Genomic DNA, 20,139 nt, shown 5'->3' with positions numbered 1-20,139 from the left:
GCACCTGGGTCGTGCAGACCATTGAGCTTTGGGCTCTTGGTTTTGGCTCAGGTCGTGATGTCAGGGTCATGAGATCAAGCCCTACCTGAGGGCCCTGCACTCAGTAAGGAGTCTGCTTAAGATTCTCACTGCCTCTCTCTTTGCCCCTGCCCCCTGCTCTCTTCCTCTCTCTCTAAAATAAATAAATCTTTAATAAAAATAAAAATAAAAATTTCCCTGTGATACTTGTCCAAATGTTCATGTAATTTATATGTAGTTTTAATTATAGGACAGAAATAACATTGCATATGGCCTGTTTCACTTCATAGTATATGCGTGCTGCTGTGTGATCTTTCTAATTATAGTTTTTTAATGATAGAAATGTTCCCATCACGTCATTATACAGTAATTTATTATCACTGAGCATGTAAGTTCTTGCATGTAAGTTTTTCAATATTATAGATAATTTTGCAATGAACAGTTTGGGGGTATATAGAGCTTTTTCCTTGGGGGAAGAACAGTTTGCTCAGATAAATTCTCAGGGGTAAAATTATTGACTCAAAGCAGGTGAACATTTTTCTAGCTCTTAAAATATATTGCTATATTACCTTAAACAAGATATTGCTATATTTATTTCAAAAACATATATGCTGATGCATATCGCCCCCTGAGTCAATTTGGAAACCAACTACCTTAGGATGATGAAGCCCTTCGTGTTCTGGCACCTTCTGGTTCCCCAGTCTCCATTTTCCTGTGCCATACCCACTCCCACTTTATCCTCTCAAAGTACCGATCTTTCCATTCCTAGAATGTTTCATGTTGTATTTCTGAGAACGTGCCTTCACACCTACTGTCCCCTTTGTCTGCAGCTCTCATCCCTGTTATGTCATCCTTCAAGCCTCAGCTTGGCTGTTTTGTCCTCCAGGGTATAATCCATCCTTTCTATCTTATGGCCCCTACTTTCATTCTATCACTGTTTTTATGATTTGGTCACTGCTTGGGTATTTTTCTGTTTCTTCACGTGTACACGGCAGTGTCTATCTTGTTCTGTGTTGGACTTATCATGTCTAGCACTCATAGAACTCAGTAACTACTTAATAAATAAAAAAACTAAACTAACCTCCCTCCGTCCCCTCCCCCCCCACAAAGAAACATGGAGGAGAAATCTAATTTGCCAGCAAGGCAATTTGCTATTAGACATTTAATGAAAAACATTTATTGAGTAGAAGATGTGGAGTTAGATACTATAGCTATAGAAACTAGTAAGACAAAAATTCTTGGGGTCCTTGCCTTTATTTTATTTTATTTTATTTTATTTTATTTTTTAAATTTTAAAACATTTTTAAAGTAGACACCACACCCAGTGTGGAGCCTCATGTGGGGATTGAACTCACCACTGTGAGATCAAGACCTGAGTTGAGAGGCACTAGAGTGGGTCAGTGGTTGAGCATCTGCCTTTGGCTCAGGTCCTGGGGTCCTGGGATCAAGTCCCACATCAGGTTCCCTGCATGGAGCCTGCTTCTCCCTCTGCCTGTGTCTCTGTGTGTCTCTCTCTGTCTCTCATGAATAAATAAATAAAATCTTAAAAAAAAAAAAAAAAAGACCTGAGCCAAGCTCAAGAGTCAAATGTTTAACCAACTGAACCATTCAGGTGCCCCCTTGCTTTTAAAGTTTAAAGAACAAGAGTTGGGAATAGAATAGTTATTTTTCAATGGAGAAGAAATTGAAAAAAATGTGGTAGTGGGTTATAAGAAAAATATTTTTCCCTTTAATACCTGGCGATGGAAAGGGGGAGACATCTTAATTATGGTTATATGTGAGAATGGTGAGAAGAAGACATTCTTCAGTTAAAAAATCTCTCAACATGGGTTGCTGGAGGGGAGATGGGTGGGGGGATGGGGTAACTGGGTGATGGGCATTAAGGAGCACACTTGATAGAAGGGGTACTGAGTGTTATATGCAACTGATGAATCACTAAACTCTACCCCTGAAAGTAATAATACACTATATGTTAACTAAATTAAATTTAAATTTAAAACAAACAAACAAAAACCCCTCTCCACTTTAACAATCAAATCATGGCAGGAAAAATGAATAAATTGGAGTCATGGTGTATATAGTATATAGAAATTTTGTGTTGTATTATTGTATTTTCATAATTTATTTTATTTTTTTTTGTATTTTCATAATTTTTATTATAATTAATGTCCAGAAGAAAACAAGAGAAACCTATAGGAAAGTAAGGAGAGAAAGGAGAGTCATATAGCATCAAGGACTTCCAATGAACGGAGAGAATGTATTGAGGATTATTTAGGACTGAGCCACCCAGGCCCGCATTGCAGACTCTCCTACGGCCCTTCGGATCCTGCTTTACTTTTTGCCTTGAGGTTGTGAGTTGTTGATTTGTATGTTAGCACCTCACCAGGCACCACACCCCGTAGCTGGTGGGGAGGCACAGAGTAGTGATGGGAAAGTACTGCTTGGTTGGTTGGTTGGTTGGTTGGTTGGTTGCTAGGTGATATAAGGAACTCATTGTGTTTCTTGCCTATATTAAAACTTATTACTCATTGCTCTTTGTATTCCATACAATAACATACTGAAATGAGCCAGCACAGTTCACAAGATAGCTAGAATTTTGAGATGTTAACTTTACGGACTTTTTTTTTTTTTTTTTACTTAAAATATTTTTTGTTTTTATTTTTTTTCCTTAAGTTTTTATTTCAATTTCTGTTAACATACAGTGTTATATTAGGTTCAGGCATATAATATAGTAGTTTAACAGTTCCATACATCACCCTGTGCTCTTTGCAACAAGTGCACTCCTTAATCCCCATCGTCTATTTTACACACGTCCTCCCACCCACCTCTGGTGACCATCAGATTATTATTATTATTTTTTTTAATTTTTATTTTTATTTATGATAGTCACAGAGAGAGAGAGAGAGAGAGAGGCAGAGACATAGGCAGAGGGAGAAGCAGGCTCCATGCACCGGGAGCCTGACGTGGGATTCGATCCCCGGTCTCCAGGATTGCGCCCTGGGCCAAAGACAGGCGCCAAACCTCTGCGCCACCCAGGGATCCCCAGATTATTTTTAAATTCAGAGACTTGTGACATGTTTTAACTTAAGAACAGGAAGAATGGACTATTAAGAAAATATAAAAAATAAGTAAATAAAATAAAATATTCTGATTTAAAAAAGAAAATATAAACAAAACTGTTAAACTATTTCTAAGGATGGGTCATTAAAATCTAGCCAAGATTTATTTTTTATTTTATTATTATTATTTTTAAGATTTTATTTATTTATTTATTTATTATTTTTTTTATTTATGATAGTCACAGAGAGAGAGAGAGAGGCAGAGACACAGGCAGAGGGAGAAGCAGGCTCCATGCACCGGGAGCCCGATGTGGGATTCGATCCTGGGTCTCCAGGATCGCGCCCTGGGCCAAAGGCAGGCGCCAAACCGCTGCGCCACCCAGGGATCCCTAGATTTTATTTATTCATGAGAGACACACAGAGAGAGAGGCAGAGGGAGAAGCAGGCTCCATGCAAGGAACCTGACATGGGACTCGATCCTGGGACTCTGGGATAAGCACCCTGAGCCAAAGGCAGACGCTCAACCACTGAGCCACCCAGGCATCCCCATAGCCAAGATTTATTAATGTGAGTGATGGCTAAGCTTATTTGTGTTACTAAAGTAATGGGAGAGTTTGAAGTAATTGTAAAAAATAGCATTTACAGCATATTTATGTTATCAAGCTGCAGATACAAATGTAGGAGGAACAGGAAAATACTGAGAAACTGAACTGAGAGGAGGGGTTGGGTGACACAGCTGACACCTTAGCTGTGTGCTTCCTGCAGTTCAGTGGAATGGTTGCCATGAGCTCTGTCTTCCATCAAAAACCAAAGGTGGTCCAGACACTGGCTAGAAAACTCTAGACTGATTTTCTCGATTAAATCCTTGCAGATCTGCAAAGAAGGAAAAGAAGTCCTTCCTCCGTACCCATGTTATATTATCATTTTTTAAAGATTTTATTTATTTGATAGAGTGAGAAAGCACAAGCAGGGGGAACAGCAGGGAGAGGGATAAGCAGGCTCCCGGCTAAGCAGAGAGCCCGGCCAGGACCCTGGGATCATGACCCAAGCTGAGGGCGGATGCTTAACTCACTGAGCCACCCAGGCGCCCCTGGAAAAGAAATCTTCTATGTGACATTTTCACACTGGTTGTTCCACCTAATATACTGATTATATTAAATTGTTGTACTATTACATATATTAATTTAATGAGTGTATTATTCATTATAATATACTGGATATATATATATATTTTAAAGATTTTATTTTATTTTTTTAAGGATTTTATTTATTTATTTTAAAGATTTTATTTATTTATAGAGACACACACAGAGAGAGAGAGAGAGAGAGAGAGAGAGGCAGAGACACAGGCAGAGGGAGAAGCAGGCTCCACACAGGGAGCCTGATGTGGGAGTCGATCCCAGGTCTCCAGGATCACACCCCGGGCTGCAGGCAGTGCTAAACCGCTGTGCCACCGGGGCAGCCCAAGATTTTATTTTAATATACTGGATATATGTTAGGTGTACTTAATGTACTTAAGATGTAGATAGCATCATCCTGATTGTACTCATGAGGAAACAGGTTCAGGGAGTTTAAGGAACTTGTCCAGGATCTTACACTAATGATGGAGCCAGGATTAAAAATCAGGCATCTGTGCTTCCTAAATGAGATTCTTTTCTACATATGATCTCCATGCCGCTGCCGCTGGTGAGATTCCAAAGAAGCATGTAAACTTTCGCTATCGGAGTAGGAATAGGACAAGTAGTAGAGAAAAGAGAAAGTAGGAACAGTTTGTCACTTATAAAGGAATTGGCGGTCATCGGGCTATGGAATCATATATAGGAGGTCCTATTGAAGGGATGACCTTGAGGAAGGACACGGCCTCACTGCGGGAAGCACCTGTGCACGTGCACCTGGCTTTGAACCGTGGCAGCTCAGCCATTGGTTGGTTTGACTTCATGATGTGGTTTGACACTGAAAGAACTCACACTAGTAAGACCTTTGACTTGCTTTTGTGTGGAATAGCCGTGATTTTATCACACGCCCGTCTGCAGGAATAGCTTGTCTGTGGGACCTGAAGGAACATTTTTAAGTCTCCGTTTGTTCCCAGAGCTCTTCTCAGGTTCGTTGTGAACGACGGAAAATCCCTCCCAAACAGCACCTGATGCAAAGTCGTTTTTTTGTTTGTTTTTTTCCCCTCCATGGGAGTGGAGTGAGAGAGCAGCATTCCAGGGCCGGAGGATGGCCTAGGGATCTGACTCCCTCTACCTTGTTTCTCTGTTCCCGATGTTACTTGGACGTCGACCACCACGTCGGGCCTGTAACCAGCAGGAAGGACAAAGGGCAAAGATGTTGGACCCCTCCGTATTAGGATGCTTCCTGGAAGTGACAGTCATCCTGACACCCCATTAGCCGGAACCTGGTTACATGGTCATCCCTACTGTGAGGGAGACTTCAGCCTCCATGCGAAGGCACGGAGGCCGGCTGGAGAAGGCTACCCAAGGTCATCTGGGACGTGGGGCCCTCCGATCTCCTGCCTCAGTTCTGATGGCCCCGCAATTCGTGGTCGGACGCAGCAGCCCGGATGATCTCAGCAAGATGCACACCTTATCAGAGCGCTCCTCTGCTTACACCTTCGGTACCGCCAGAAGGGACCACGCACGCCGCGGGCGGTCTGGCACTGCCAGCGTCCTCGATGGCATCATTCCTTTCCTGACTCTATTCTTGAGCAGCACCACAGTGCTTGTCCTTCCTAGCAGGGCCCACAGTCGTAAGAACCACCACAGCTTTATTTTTATTTTCCAGTGGACCCCACAGGCCTTTAGTTTTGTGTCCATCTCATCTCCTCCAGTCTGTGGCACTTCTCCATTCTTCCCTTGCTTTTCATGACTTGGACATGTGTTTTTTTAATAAGTGTTGGCCAGTTATTTTGAAATGTTTTGGGTTTTTCTAAATTTTTTTCTCATGATTACATTAAGGTTACGCGTTTCTGGCAAGAATACCATAGAAGCGATGTATTCTTATGTCTCATATCAAGAGGTACGTGATGTCATTATGAATTATTATTCTGGACGTTAACTTTCATCACCCAGTGATGTCACCATGCTTTTCCACTCTAAAGTATCTCTGTTTCCCTTTGTGATTAACAATTACCTCGTAGGGGCAATATTTTGAGGATCTGAAAATAATGTTTCTCATCATGGCTTGGCCACAAATTTTAACATCCATTGATGATGATTCTTGCCTGAAACAGCCCTTACCGAGTTGTTTAAAAAACTGGTGATTTCCCATTTCCCCTCATCCCTCCTACATTTATTAACTAGAATTCTACTCCCCCCCTCTGATTTACTGATATCAATAGGGACTCAAGGATGTTTATCTCTCTTTGAGTAGAATAATCCAAAACTCTCATTATTTATTCTGTTGCTCAAAATTTCCCAGATTTGACTGCTAGGAGCCACTTTGAGTGGCTTTTGTTTCCTTTTGACACGTCTTTATCATTTGTGGGCACTTCCTTATTTTCTGGAACCTCAAGATGTTCCGCGCTCATCTTGTACTTTCTCTGCCTCAGGTCAGTAGTCGGCCGTTTCTCCGAAGACTCCTGTTTCCAATTACCCGAGAATGGAATTTGTAAACCAAGATCTGAGTGCCAGGTGTGTTCCTTGGTACGGGGGACGTTGTGGCAAATTCAGAATGAGAAATTAAGTTATATTTTAAAGGTCATAGGGCAGTTCTTTCGTTTTAAAAGAAATTCTTTGGGTGCTTTTTTTTTTTTGATAGAATAAAAAGAATCCTATGTGGTAAATAAGAATCCTCTAATTCATTATTTGAATATTTCAATATTATAATTTAAATTTTCTCAAAGAGCAACAAATATGTATTAGAATGACACAGAAGAGGGGATCCCTGGGTGGCTCAGCCTTTGGCCCAGGGTGTGATTCTGAAGACCCGGGATCGAGTCCCGCATCGGGCTCCCGGCATGGAGCCTGCTTCTCCCTCTGCCTGTGTCTCTGCCTCTCTCTCTCTCATGAATAAATAAAATCTTTAAAAAAAAAAATAGAATGACACAGAAGAGACTGGGGCCACACAGTGTCAGGGTGAATGTTGGTGGGATAGTCCATGGCACGATTCACACTACTTGACACAAACCCCGTGCAGTATCAGTAAGTTAAAACTGAAAGGGAAGACCTCAACAGGAGAGGATTAACAGGCTCATTAAGAATGCTTCATTAAAAAAAAAAAAAAGAATGCTTCGTAAACAAACTGAAGTATAATTTTTTAACTTACGACTAAAATGACAATGTACACCATGCTCATTCTTTTCAGCTTCTCCGTTAGCAGGTTTGATCAGAGTATGTATATTTGTAAAGCCCTTTTACTCTTATTTGGACACATCTCTAAATTCTCTTTCATACCTGGATGGTAGGGATCTGTGTCCTACCATCCAATGGTGATAAACAGATGGAATTATGTCAGTGTCGTTCTAGAGAACGGTCAGGGACTGAGAGCCTTTGAACATTTCCTTTCTTAACTCTTCTGAAGATTGGAAAAGGAAAAAAAAAAAGGCCTCTTCCCAGTGGACTTGCCGGTAACAGTCATCCGCTTGTGAACTCTGATGTAGGCCTTATGTTGCTTGAGAACAACATATGGTAAAAGGAAGGAGAGGTACAAGGGCAGGTGACCCGGAGTGGCCAGGACGGATAGTGATTTTCAAAACGTTGGGATATTGACTTACTAAAGGCTTAAATTTATATTAAGCTCTAATGACAGAGATAGGGCAGGAATAATTTCCCTCCCTTTACAGACCAGAAAACTAGTGATTATTCAGATGTATGACTTGCCCAAGGTCACGATGTTTGAAAGAGCCAAAATATGTCAGATCATCAGACATCACAATTCAGACTCTTTCCACCAAGTTGTTTGGCCTTTCTGGTTTGGGGAGGGGTCCTTGTCCCACATGTTATACCCTTGGCTCAGATTCTCCATGTCCCCCATATTTGTCAGGCAAATTTCTACTAATTTTTAAAAACCCAGCTCAGATGGCTACTTCCTGGGGAAAACTAAATTTTCCTAAGACAATTAGTATTCCCTCACCTTTGCCTTTTCTTTTTTTCTTTTTTTTAATTTTTATTTATTTATAATAGTCACACAGAGAGAGACAGAGGCAGAGACACAGGCAGAGGGAGAAGTAGGCTCCATGCACTGGGAGCCCGACGTGGGGTTTGATTCCGGGTCTCCAGGATGCCCTGGGCCAAAGGCAGGCGCTAAACCGCTGCGCCACCCAGGGTTCCCACCTTTGCCTTTCAACACTCTTTTCACAACAGGAACATAGAGGCACATTTTATCATTAGTACCTATTTCTTCATTTTATCATTAGTACCTATTTCTTCATAAACCCCATTCTCTAGACAATCAGATATTTACAAACTGCTTTTTTATTCTTATTTTTTTTCTCTTTGTTTTCTAGTGAATGTACAATTTGGAGACATTTAAGTTCGCTGCCCATAATGGAGAGGGAAGAGAAATTGATGAAAATGGAGATGTGACTGGGCACTATGATATTCTGAACTGGCAAGTAGGTGATCACGGAGAGATTGCCTTTGTGAAGGTCGGAGAATATATAGTCACAAACTCTAAGTTTGAACTCATGATGAAAAAGAATGCAACGATATTTTGGAAGACAGAATCAGCAAAGGTGAGTTACTTTGACATCTTCTTCTGTTTATAGACACAGAGAATTGCATTTCTATATTGTTTCAGGCACTATGGAATATCAGCCCTCTGGAGTTGGCTATTCCAAGTCATTTTTTTTCAAATACAGTACATATCTTTTCTATATACAGATTCAGGTATTTTGTTTTTGGAGTGTTTTTTTCTTGGACTATAGTTTATTCATTCTATCCTTTTGTTTTTCTTCTCCACATACTCCAATCAAAGGCTTTGACTTCCTTTGTCTTGTTTTATCCACTTCCTCTCTGACCATTTTTGCCTTTTTCTTGATTTGTCCAATTCTTTTCATTGTTTTCCTGCTTTTATTCGAGGCCTCTTAATAACTTTGCACTCAAATATCTTTGTTTTGGAATGCCTTATCAATTTTAGTTTCTGAATTGGGTTTCTCTTCAGTTTCTTTCCTGAGTAAAATGGTTTTTTTTTCCATTTCTTCCAGTTGTATATTTGTTTATGTTTTAAATTTTAAAATACCTGACTCAGCATATTTTTGCACTTCTCCAAGTATGTTTCGGAGACTGTTTAATTGTAGTGCCAGAAAATTTATTTAAAATGCTATGTTACATTATTCTTCTGGGCAATGGTTGTGTGTCTGTGTGTTGATGGGAGGGACCTGCTGCAATGTCTTAATTTTCATTTTCTGTTTTCTTCTTACAGTAAACTCACATCAAGGCACTTACACCTATCTTTGTTCATAGACAAAGGATGACAGCTTCTGGTATTTTACAAATGCATGATTCTAGACTGCCTTCTTCTATTAGTAGAGTGAAGAGTAGTTCATGTAAGATATGGCTTTTTGCCGTAAGGGAAAGCCTAATGTGTCTTTCAGTTTTATGGTTCTCTCTTGTTTCTGCAGGATTCTTAATTTTCCCCTCTTCTTTCTCTTTCTACCACATCTCAAAAAGGCACTTCTCCCTCTCCATATACCTTCTAACCCCGGTTGAAGTCGTGCCATCCTGAGACTGGCACCTCAAGTCCCACTTTCAAGACTTTTCCCTGGAGCTGGTACTGTCTCTCTAGTTTTGGACCTGTTTTAACATAGGCCGGGACATTTTCTTTCTAGGAATGATTTGTCTGCTCTCCATCAACCTTAAGTTCTCTGTTTTCTCTTACTCTGTCCCGCACAGTTTTTCAAGATTCTGTCCATTTCCTACATACCCAGGGATGAGGGAGGGACTCTAGAAATGGCCTTGCTGGAATTTAATGGCTATTTCTCTACATACAAGAACTTTAAGTTCATAGTATTCTCAGGTTCTTTATGATGCTAAAGTCATGGGTTATGTGTGGTTTTATTTACTTTTTTTATTTTTTTGAGTTTTTTTTTAATTTTATTTATGATAGTCACAGAGAAAGAGAGAGAGAGAGAGAGAGGCAGAGACACAGGCAGAGGGAGAAGCAGGCTCCATGCACCGGGAGCCCGACGTGGGATTCGATCCCGGGTCTCCAGGATCACGCCCCGGGCCAAAGGCAGGCGCCAAACCACTGCGCCACCCAGGGATCCCTATTTTTTTGAGTTTGTATGGTCTTTTTGAGCAGATGTGTGGAGAGACTCCCTAGTCTAGCAGCTACCATTATCTTGGGACAGCCCAGAAGTCCTTCTTTCCCTTCCTGATGGTAGTTCTAGAGGAAGTTCATTTCTTCGTCCCTTTTTTCTTATTTATTCTCAGGGTCAAAGAATGTGAGGGAGAATTCACAAATTCATAATATAATTTGGGGTAGGGAACACTAGCTTACCAGTAGAGTATATATGTGGGTACACATATATGTCAACAAGCTTTGATGTGTCATTCAAGAAATCTTTTATTGAGAGATTATAGGAGAGAAAGATTCACAAGCTTCAAAATTCTTTCTAAAATACTGTTGTCAAAATTGTTCTGAAAGGTAGTAGAAATAAGGTTTGAGGATTACATGCATTATCTTTGGAGGTAAACCAGGTACCCTATGTAAAAAAAATGATTATTTTCCTTATTATTATGATTATTATTGATATTGAATTATTGTTATTTATTTGACTTCTTATTACAAATTTTATCCTCCTCCTTTGATAGCAACAGGAGGGCTTAAATGTAGGACTGAGAAGTGGTTGGTGAGCTAGAGATTGGTTCCCCTGGGTATGACATAAAGTTAGCACCTGCAGGAGTATTGGAGAAAGTTAAGGGGAAACCTCACTACTTACTAGAAGTCATGAAGAAACCCCATTACTTCCCAGACAGCTGAACTTTTTACCTTTAATGAAACCTTAGTTCTAGGAGAGTGGGACTCTAGGGCCCTTGATATTCAAGTTCAGTGTTTACTATAGGTCACAGTAAAATGATAGGGTGGTGGAAAAACAACGGCAATTTAATCTTCCATGTGGATCTCAGAATGAAGGGACCAGCAGGAGCGAGAGAGCTGAGTGTGGGCATCAGTGCAGCCAGTGGTTTGTCTTTGCTGCTGCCGCAGACTTTTTTTCAGGGTTGTAGGGTCTGTTTTCATCTAGATTCCTATTCATGTATCTTCTCTCTTCCTGAGGGATCTTCCTAAGATCCCCTAGATCTAAGTTTCCAAATCCTACTGGGAAAAGATCTGAGAAAAAGTGACAAGGAAATTAAGATTGCTGAGCTCCTACGCTGTGCTAGACACCTAGGAGATCTTTTTAATCTATCTTTTCATCTTTCTTTTTCTTTTTATTCTCTGCTTTCCATGGGTGGTAGTAAACATATATAAACTCATACATACTCACAAAAGCATACACACACACACATACACACACACACCAGTTCCCTCCTTTCTTGGCCCATCCTTAGGCAGCACTTAAGTATGTTATTTACAGGTTACAAAAATAAAAGATTATCAGCATTGGTCACAGCCACAGCTCTCTTCTGCATTTTATTTCTTTGACCTGGAGCTGTTCTGTCCAAATTGGTAGCCCCTATTCACAAGTAGCTTTTAAATTTAATTAAAAATTAAATTAAATTAAATTAAATTAAATTTAAAAGTCAGTTCCTTAGTCACACTGGCCACCTGTGGCTAGCAGTACCATACTGGATATGTAACACTCTATCGTTGCAGAAAGACAGAGCTGCCCTAGGCCTAGAGTATTAACTATCTTCTGTGATCTGGAACTCTCTACCTGAATGGGGCCTGAGATTTTTCACTTTGTATTCCTAGTGCTAAGCATATAGTAAGTACTCAATATAATGTTTTACATGAAAAAAGAGATGTTACTACTTGTTTAGATAAGGTTCATAGAAAACAAGTTCTAGAGACACCTGGGTGGCTCAGCAGTTGGGCGACTGGCTTCTGCTCGGGGCATGATCCTGGGGTCTCAGGATTGAGTCCCACATTGGGCTCCCTGCTTCTCCCTCTGCCTGTGTTTCTGCCTCCCTCTCTGTGTGTCTCTCATGAATAAATAAAATCTAAAAAAAGAAAACTTGTTCTACTAAAAATTGATGGAAGGATAGTAAAATGCCACAGTAGAGTTCCATTTTAATAATATTTCATTAGAACATAATAATTTTATTTTTCTTATCTTCTTTATTAAAATTGGGGATATATTTATATAATGAAATCGGTTTGAATGAATTTGATACAAATTAACTAAGCATCTACTATGAGTCCACCTCTAAAAAACCACTTTCCTGAATTCCAGCCTGAGATGGCAACATAGGAAGACACTGAACTCACCTCCTCTATGGACACACCAAATCTATACCTGTTTATAGAGCATTTCCTCCTGAAGAAGAACTGAAGGCTGACTGAACAGCTTCTGCACAACAAAAGATAGAGTCCACATTGAGACTAAGAGAGATGGAGACGTGGTAACAAAGGTAACGCCCGCCCCCGACACTGAGAACTACAGTAGGGAGGGATACCGCCCCGAGATGACCTAGAGCAGATTTGTCTGCCCTGGGGCACAGAAAAAAAAAGCTGAGATTTTAAAAAGCAACTAGAATATGAATAGATTAGCCTTAGAACTGTGCCAAAGAGGGAGGGAGCTGCTGGAACTTTCTCTGGGTTGGAGGGGCTAGTGAGTGCCAGGGTTTATGGTCCCCTTCCACCTTGATAGTGTAGATGGGAACAGAGTCTGGGCACCCTGCCAGCCTGTTGCCTCAGTGTTTTCTGGGCCCCTAGCCCACACCAGCTCCAGCCATCTCTCCAAGGAGGTCACAGGGCAGTGCATATCAGAACATTTCTAGTCAGTGCCGACTCCAGCTCCAGCTATCACACCAAGGTGACACAGGAGCAGAGCACAGCAGAAGACACCAGGCCCATGCCATTTCAGCTCCAGGTGGCTCACCAGGACACCACTGGTACAAAGCACTCTGGAACCTCCTGGCTATGCCTGCTTTAGCTCCAGCTACCTTGCCAACAGTGCTCCCAGTTCAGAACACCCTGGGAACACCTGGCCTGTGCCTGCCTCAGTTTTAGCCACCCCATCAGAGCATCCCCTGCATGGAGCACCCTAGGACCTTCCAGCCCACATCCTACCCCAGTTCCAGCTGCCCCACTAGGGCAACTTCTGTGCCAAGCACCCTGGGGCATTCTGGCTTATACTCCCTTTAGCTTCAGCTGTCCTGCCAGGGCACCCTCTGTGCAGACAGCTCAGCGGCCCCCCACCTTGCACTCATTCAGCTTAAGCTGTCCTACCAAGGTAACCTCTCTATGAAGAGCCCCAGGAATATCCCAGTCCATGTCCATTTCAGCTCCCGCCATTTCACCAGGGCAGCCCCAGCACAGAATGCCTTGGGACCCCCAGCCCACATAGCTCTAGCCTGCCAGCCAATCACCAGGCATAGTCTATACAGGGAACAACCATCATAAGACCATTCTTTCAAGTGTAGGAGAAATCACTGTTCCACCTAGTTTATAGAAACAAACATAGAAAGTCAAGCAAAATGGGGAGACAGGACTATGCTCTAAATAAAAAACAAGAGAAAACCTCAGAAAAAGAACTAAATGAAATGAACTGGGTAACAAGGACTAAGGAGGGCACTTCATGGGATGAGCCCTGGGTGGTATAGTATATGTTGACAAATTGAATTTAAATTAAACAAAAATAATCTGTCCAAAAAAAAAAAAAAAAAAAAGAAAAGAAAAAAAAACTAAATGAAACGGAGATAAAATCTAAAGTAATGATCATTAAGATGTTCATGGGACTGGAAAGAAAAGTGGAAGAAGTCAGAACTTCAACAAAGAGGTAGAAAATATAAAAAAGAACTAATCAGAGTTGAAGCATACAATAACGGAAATGAAAAATATGTTAGAGGAAATGGACAGATTAGCAGATACAGAAGAACAGATTAGACATCTGGAAGATAGGGTAATGGAAAGCACCTAAGCAAAACAGAAAAAAGAAAAAAAAGAACTTTTTAAAATGAGGAGAGATTAATAACTCTATTGCAAAAATCCTCAAAAATATTAGCAAATCACAGTGAACAATACATTAAAAGGATCATTCACCACAATCAAGTGGGATTTATTCTGGGAATCTGAGGATGGTTCAATATTCACAAAACAGTTGACATGATCCACCATATCAACAAAATGAAAGATAAAAATCATATGATCATTTCAACAGATGCAAAAGCAGCATTTGACAAAATTTAACATCCATCATGATAAAAACTCTCACCAAAGTGGGTTTAGAAGGAACATACCTCAGTATAATAAAGGCCATATATGAAAAACCCACAGCAAATGTCATATTCAATGGTGAATAACTGAGAGCTTTTCCTCTAAGATCAGGAACAAGACAAAGATGTCCACTCTCAGTGCTTTATTCAGTATAGTACTGGAAATTCTAGCCACAACAATCAGAAAAGAAAAATAAATAAAAGACATCAAAATTGGTAAGAAGTTAAATTGTTACTCTTTGCAGACGCTATGATACTAATCATAGAAAACCCTGAGGACTACCCCCCAAAAAACCCTATTAGAACTAATAAAGAATTTGGTAAAATTACAGAATACAAAATTAATACAGAAATTGGTTGTGTTTCTATATACTAATAACAAAATAGCAGAAAGAGAATTAAGAAAACCGTTCCGTTTACAATTGCACCAAAAAAGATTAAATATCTAGGAATAAACTTAACCAAGAAGGTGAAAGACCTGTACTTTGAAAACTATAAAGCATTGTTGAAAAAAATTGAAGACAACACAAACAAATGGAAAGATACTCCATTCTCATGGATTGGAATAATTAATATTAAAATATTCATGCTACCCAAAGCAATCTACAGTCAATGCAATCCCTACCAAATACTAGCAGCATTTTTCTTAGAACTAAAACAAATAATATGAAAATTTGTATGGAACCACAAAAGACCCTAAATAGCCAAAGCAATTTTGAGAAGAAGAATGAAGCTGGAGGTACTACAATTCCAGATTTTAAAATATACCACAGAGCTGTAGTAATCAAAACAGTATGGATCTGGTACAAAAATAGACATATAGAATCAATGGAACAGGATAGAAAGCCCAGAAATAAACCCACACTAAAATGGCCAATTAATCTATGACAAAGGAGGCTACATTCAAAAGCATGAAGTTGGACCACTTGCTTACACCATATACAGAAATAAATTCAAAATGTATTGAAGACCTAAATGTGAGGCTTGAAACCATAAAACTCCTAGGGAAAAAAAAAAACAGGCAGAAATTTCTTTGACATAGATCTTAGTAACATTTTCCTAGATATGTTTCCTCGGACAAGGGAAATGGAAGCAAAAATAAGCTATTGGGACCACATCAAAATAAAAAGCTTTTGCATGACAAAGGAACCCATTGACAAAATGAGAAGGCAACCAACTTGGGAGAAGATATTGCAAATTATATATCTGATAAGGGATTAATATCCAAAATACGTAAAGAATTTATACAACTTAACACCAAAAAGCAAATAATCTAACTAAAAAATGGGCAGACGACCCAAATAGACATATTTTCAAAAAAGATACAGATGGCAAACAGACACATGAAAAGATGCTCAATGTAACTTACCACTAGGGAAATGCAAATGAAAACTGCAGTAAGATATCACCTCACACCTACCATAATGGCTAGAATCAAAAAGATAAGAAATAACAAGTGTTGGTGAAGATGTGGAGAAAAAGGAACGCTTGTGCACTATTGGTGAGAATGTAAATTGGTGCAGCCACTGTGGAAAACAGTATGGAGTTTCTTCAAAAAATCAAAAAAAACAAATACCATATGATCCAATAATTCCACTACTGGTATTTACCCATAGACAAAAACAAAAACACTAATTCAAAAAGAGGTATACATTTCTATGTTGATTGCAGCATTATTTACAATAGCCAATATATGGAAGCAGCCCAAATGTCCATCCACAGACGAATGGATAAAGAAGTGGTGTGTATATGTATATAATGGGGTATTACTCAGCCATAAAAAAAAATGACATTTTGTCATTTATGACCACATAAATGAACCTAGACGTGAAATAAGTCATGAGATGCTAGGTGAAATAAGTTAGAGAGAAAAAGACAAATACTATATGATTTTACATATATGTGGAATCTAAAAAACAAAATAAACACACAAACAAGCAAAAAGCAAAAATGAACCAAAAAATAGAACAAACTGATGGTTGCCAGATGGAAGGGGGAGGTGGGAGGATGGACAAAATGGGTGAAAGGGAATGGGACATACAAGCTTCCAGGTAAGGAATGAGTAGGTCATGGGGATGAAAGCTACAGCACAGAGAATATAGTCAGTGGTCTGCAATAGTGTTGTACGGTGACAGGTGGTGGCTACATTTGTGGTGAGCGTAGGGTAACATAGAGACTTGTAGAATCACTATTTTGTGCATCTGAAACTAATGTCACATTGTTTGTCAGCTATACTTAAAAAAAAAAAAAAGACAAAGAACATGGGAGCCAAGCAGAAATTTTCCCTGGTCAAAATTGGACCACTTGAGCATCAATAAAGAAAATAAATACAGTAAATGAACATACATTTTTAAATTCATAAGTTCAAAATGATATTCTCTTCCTTCCAAAATTAACCAGCTTTGGAGGATTCTTTGGAACCAACCTATTATTTCAGAAACTACAAGATACAGGAAAAGAAGTAAAATACACACAGAGACCCCCAAAACATTGCCTTCACAGCACTTAGAATGTAATTAATTAATTGGGCCAATATTTATTGAGCACAGTATTATAGATGCTAGATGCTATCCTAAGAACTAGGGATATGTCACTGTACAAAACAGAACAAATCCCTTACTAATGGACCTAACATTTCAGTGGGAGATAATAGGCTATAAACAAGACAAATAGATAAATTATGTGTTATTTTAAAGGGTGATAGTACTCGAGGGAAAAAAGCAGTAAGGATTGAAATAGGGAGTGATGGGGGAGACGGTTATAACTTCACATAATGTGGTCTGGGAAGGCCTCCCTGCAGTGACCTTGGAAGTCTGTCCATGCATTATCTGGGGGAGGAGCATTGCAGCAGAGGGAATAGCAACTTTAAAGCCCTGAGGTGGAGGCGAGCTTTATATTTTGGAGGAACAGCAAAGAGGTCAGTGTGGGTAGAAAGACTGAGGGGATGGGAGTAGTGGGAGAAGAGGGAAGAGAGGCAAGAGGGAGTAGGTCACATGGAGCCTTACGGACTGTTTCAGGACTTGGACTTTTACACTGAGTGAAAAGGGGAGCCACTGAAGAGTCTTGTGAGAGGAGAGTAATGGTCTGACCCAGGGTTTAAAGGATCATCTCTTGGGGCACCCCAGTGGCTTAGTCAGTTAAGGGACTGATGATTTTTGGGGGTTAAGTCATGATTTTAGGATTGTGAGATTGAGCCCCACGTTGGGCTCCATGATCAGCTTGGAGTCTGCTTGATATTCTCTCTCTCTCTCCCTCTGCTCCTCCTCCCCCCTCTACTTGTGCCCCCTGTTTCTCAAATAAATAAATAAATAAATAAATAAATAAATAAATAAATAAATACATAAATACATAAAATCTTTAAAGTATCACCTGTCTGCCATGTTGCAAATAAACTGAAGGAGTGGGCTGGGGTGGGAGACAAAAGTATAAACTAGAAAACCAATTAGAGGAGCAAAAAAATATAATCCAAAATAAGGTGGGGGCTTGAGCCAAGATAGATGTGACAGACGTGGGATGTAATAGTCAGATTCTGGGTATCTTTCAGTTAGAAGCTGCAGGATTTGTTGATAGACTGGACTTGGAAGTGTCCTGCATCAAATAATTAGTGGACAGTATAGGGCATGATTTAACTCATGATGGTAAACTGAGTCTGGAGGTTGGTGAACAGATGGGCCCGAGTGAAGGAGATGGTATATATAGGCAAATAATGCAGGATAAGGTTGGAGGTTATGGATGAGAATGGTGGTGTCAGTGACAGAAATGGGGAATTTGGGAGAAGGAATGGCATTAATAGGGATAGCTTTGGACATGTTGAATTTGAAGTGATGGTGGAAATGCAATGTAGGGACATGTTGGAAGTTGAGAATATGGAATTAGAGTTCAGGTGGGACAGGTGGTGGACATCAAGGTTTGGGAGTTCTTAACTAGAGCTGCTGGTTGAAGGCAAAGAGCGAATGAGCTGCTTTATATCAAGAGATAAAAGCAGCAGATTAAAGACCAAACCTAAGAAAATACCCACAGTTGACAAGAAAGGTGGAGGATGTGGAACCAACAAAATAAATAAAAGGCCCAATGGAAGCCAGGGGAGCCTGCATTTCAAGGAGGGGTTGCTCAAGATGCCAAACATTGAAGAGAAACGAAAGAGAAATGTAGCTAGAGGAAAAACTAGCAGACGTGGCAGGTAACATTTTAGTGAGTTGAGTGGATTAGAAGCTAGTATCCTGGGGATACTGAGAAATGGAATTGAAAGGCATCAGCTCATTGTTCATGATGATTTTCAAAGAAAGATAGATGGAGAGCTCTTTGCAGAAAACTGGGTCAGGGGAGAGGAAATCCTGTTCATTCTGTGGTCATGCACATACCTTCCAAGAAGCCTACCTAATACACGCTTCGTACTGCTACGTACCGTAACTGGTTCCAGAGATTTCTAATGTTTTTTTTTTTTATTGTTATCTAATTCAGATTTAATGTAAAAACTCAATATAGGAAAATTCTGTTTTCCAAAATAAACATCAATGTGATCATTCACTTTCCAAAATATTTATTTCTTCATGGAAACGACATTTTATCTCCTTTTGAAATATGAAGCTCTTCATTTACATTAAGATACAAGCTGATGTACAGGCCTTGCATTTGTTCTTGGTTTCAAAGTGCACATCCATGTGGAATGTAGAGGGACACTTGTATTTGCCATTGAGCTCCCTAAACTCTTTTTTTTTAATTCATTTTTTATTGATGAGAAAATATTTGAGTGTTATGCCTTGTCCACATATCCGTTTTTGCCCTGTCAATTTTTCCCATGGAAAAGATCTTTTGTTTTTCTTTTTTACTGACCCTTTATGACACATCTTTGACTTTGAGACCATGTTGGGATGACCTTGTGAGAAGAAATCTTTTCCAGGTTCTTAAGACAAAATTCTTGGGGGTCACTGCCCCCCCAAGCAGTAGTAGGTAGGTCAAATTGTCCCTTCCCCAGAGTACCATGGGCACGGAGGCTGGTCTGAGGCCCCAAAATTGGAATGACTTAGCTTGAAGATGAACTCTGAATTTCTAGATTCAACCACAAGCCTGACTTTCAGCAAAATTCCTCTCGAGGCTCTACAGATGTCATTCATTCTCTTTGTCTGATCCTTGTCCAGCTAACTGGGTTCCCCAATATATCACAAAAGCCATAGAAATCCAGATGTGAATTCCCTCAGTGTTTTGTTTGTTTTTAAGAGAAGAAACTTTGTTCCATGCATTGTATTTCTCTTTGCAAGCTTCCTCATTTGGTGTGTACTGATCTATGTCATCCTGGAACCCGGAAGGGGATTCATCAGGGGAACCCGTATGTCGCTTTGACTGCATCTCATGTGCTAATGGACAGGAGTCACCCAAACCAGGTAGAGATGGCCGTATTTTCCAATGATATTGAAATGCAATTAGAGTAAGCATGTTTTGGTAAAGAGGGCTTTAGGCGTCATCTTTCTAAATAGGTGTGAACAACTTATAACAAAAATCATTATAATCTATCAAGCTGTTGGATATACTGTGTGGTGTGAAAAAAACAATAATCTTAGGCTTTAGTTCTAAAGCTGCTGCAGTTGGGAAAAAGATCAGCAACTGTGAATTTAAGAGAAAAGAATGTTAAAAGATGAAATGTGAATAAATGGATTCATGAAACGTACTTAAAATTATTTCAATTTCTAAAATAGATTAAGCATTAGTTACATAAAAAATAGTGAATAATTGGAAAAATAAGT

At 39.7% G+C, this 20,139-nt stretch overlaps 1 long non-coding RNA gene across 1 annotated transcript in view; it reads left to right on the top strand.

Annotated features, from left to right (window-relative positions):
• Positions 1 to 20,139, top strand: part of LOC144293652 (uncharacterized) — a 53,532-nt gene that overhangs the window by 4,958 nt on the left and 28,435 nt on the right. Inside the window, exons 4-8 of the long non-coding RNA XR_013360854.1 lie at positions 6,035 to 6,095; positions 6,628 to 6,709; positions 8,524 to 8,751; positions 12,415 to 12,592; positions 19,657 to 19,779. This is a non-coding gene — a long non-coding RNA (uncharacterized LOC144293652). The remainder of the gene's footprint in view (positions 1 to 6,034; positions 6,096 to 6,627; positions 6,710 to 8,523; positions 8,752 to 12,414; positions 12,593 to 19,656; positions 19,780 to 20,139) is intronic.

The sequence above is a fragment of the Canis aureus genome, chromosome 22 (assembly GCF_053574225.1).
Source record: "Canis aureus isolate CA01 chromosome 22, VMU_Caureus_v.1.0, whole genome shotgun sequence".
In the NCBI taxonomy this organism is placed as follows: domain Eukaryota; kingdom Metazoa; phylum Chordata; class Mammalia; order Carnivora; family Canidae; genus Canis; species Canis aureus.
Note: the sequence above shows the minus strand (reverse complement) of the source record. Positions and strands in the feature narration are given on the sequence as shown.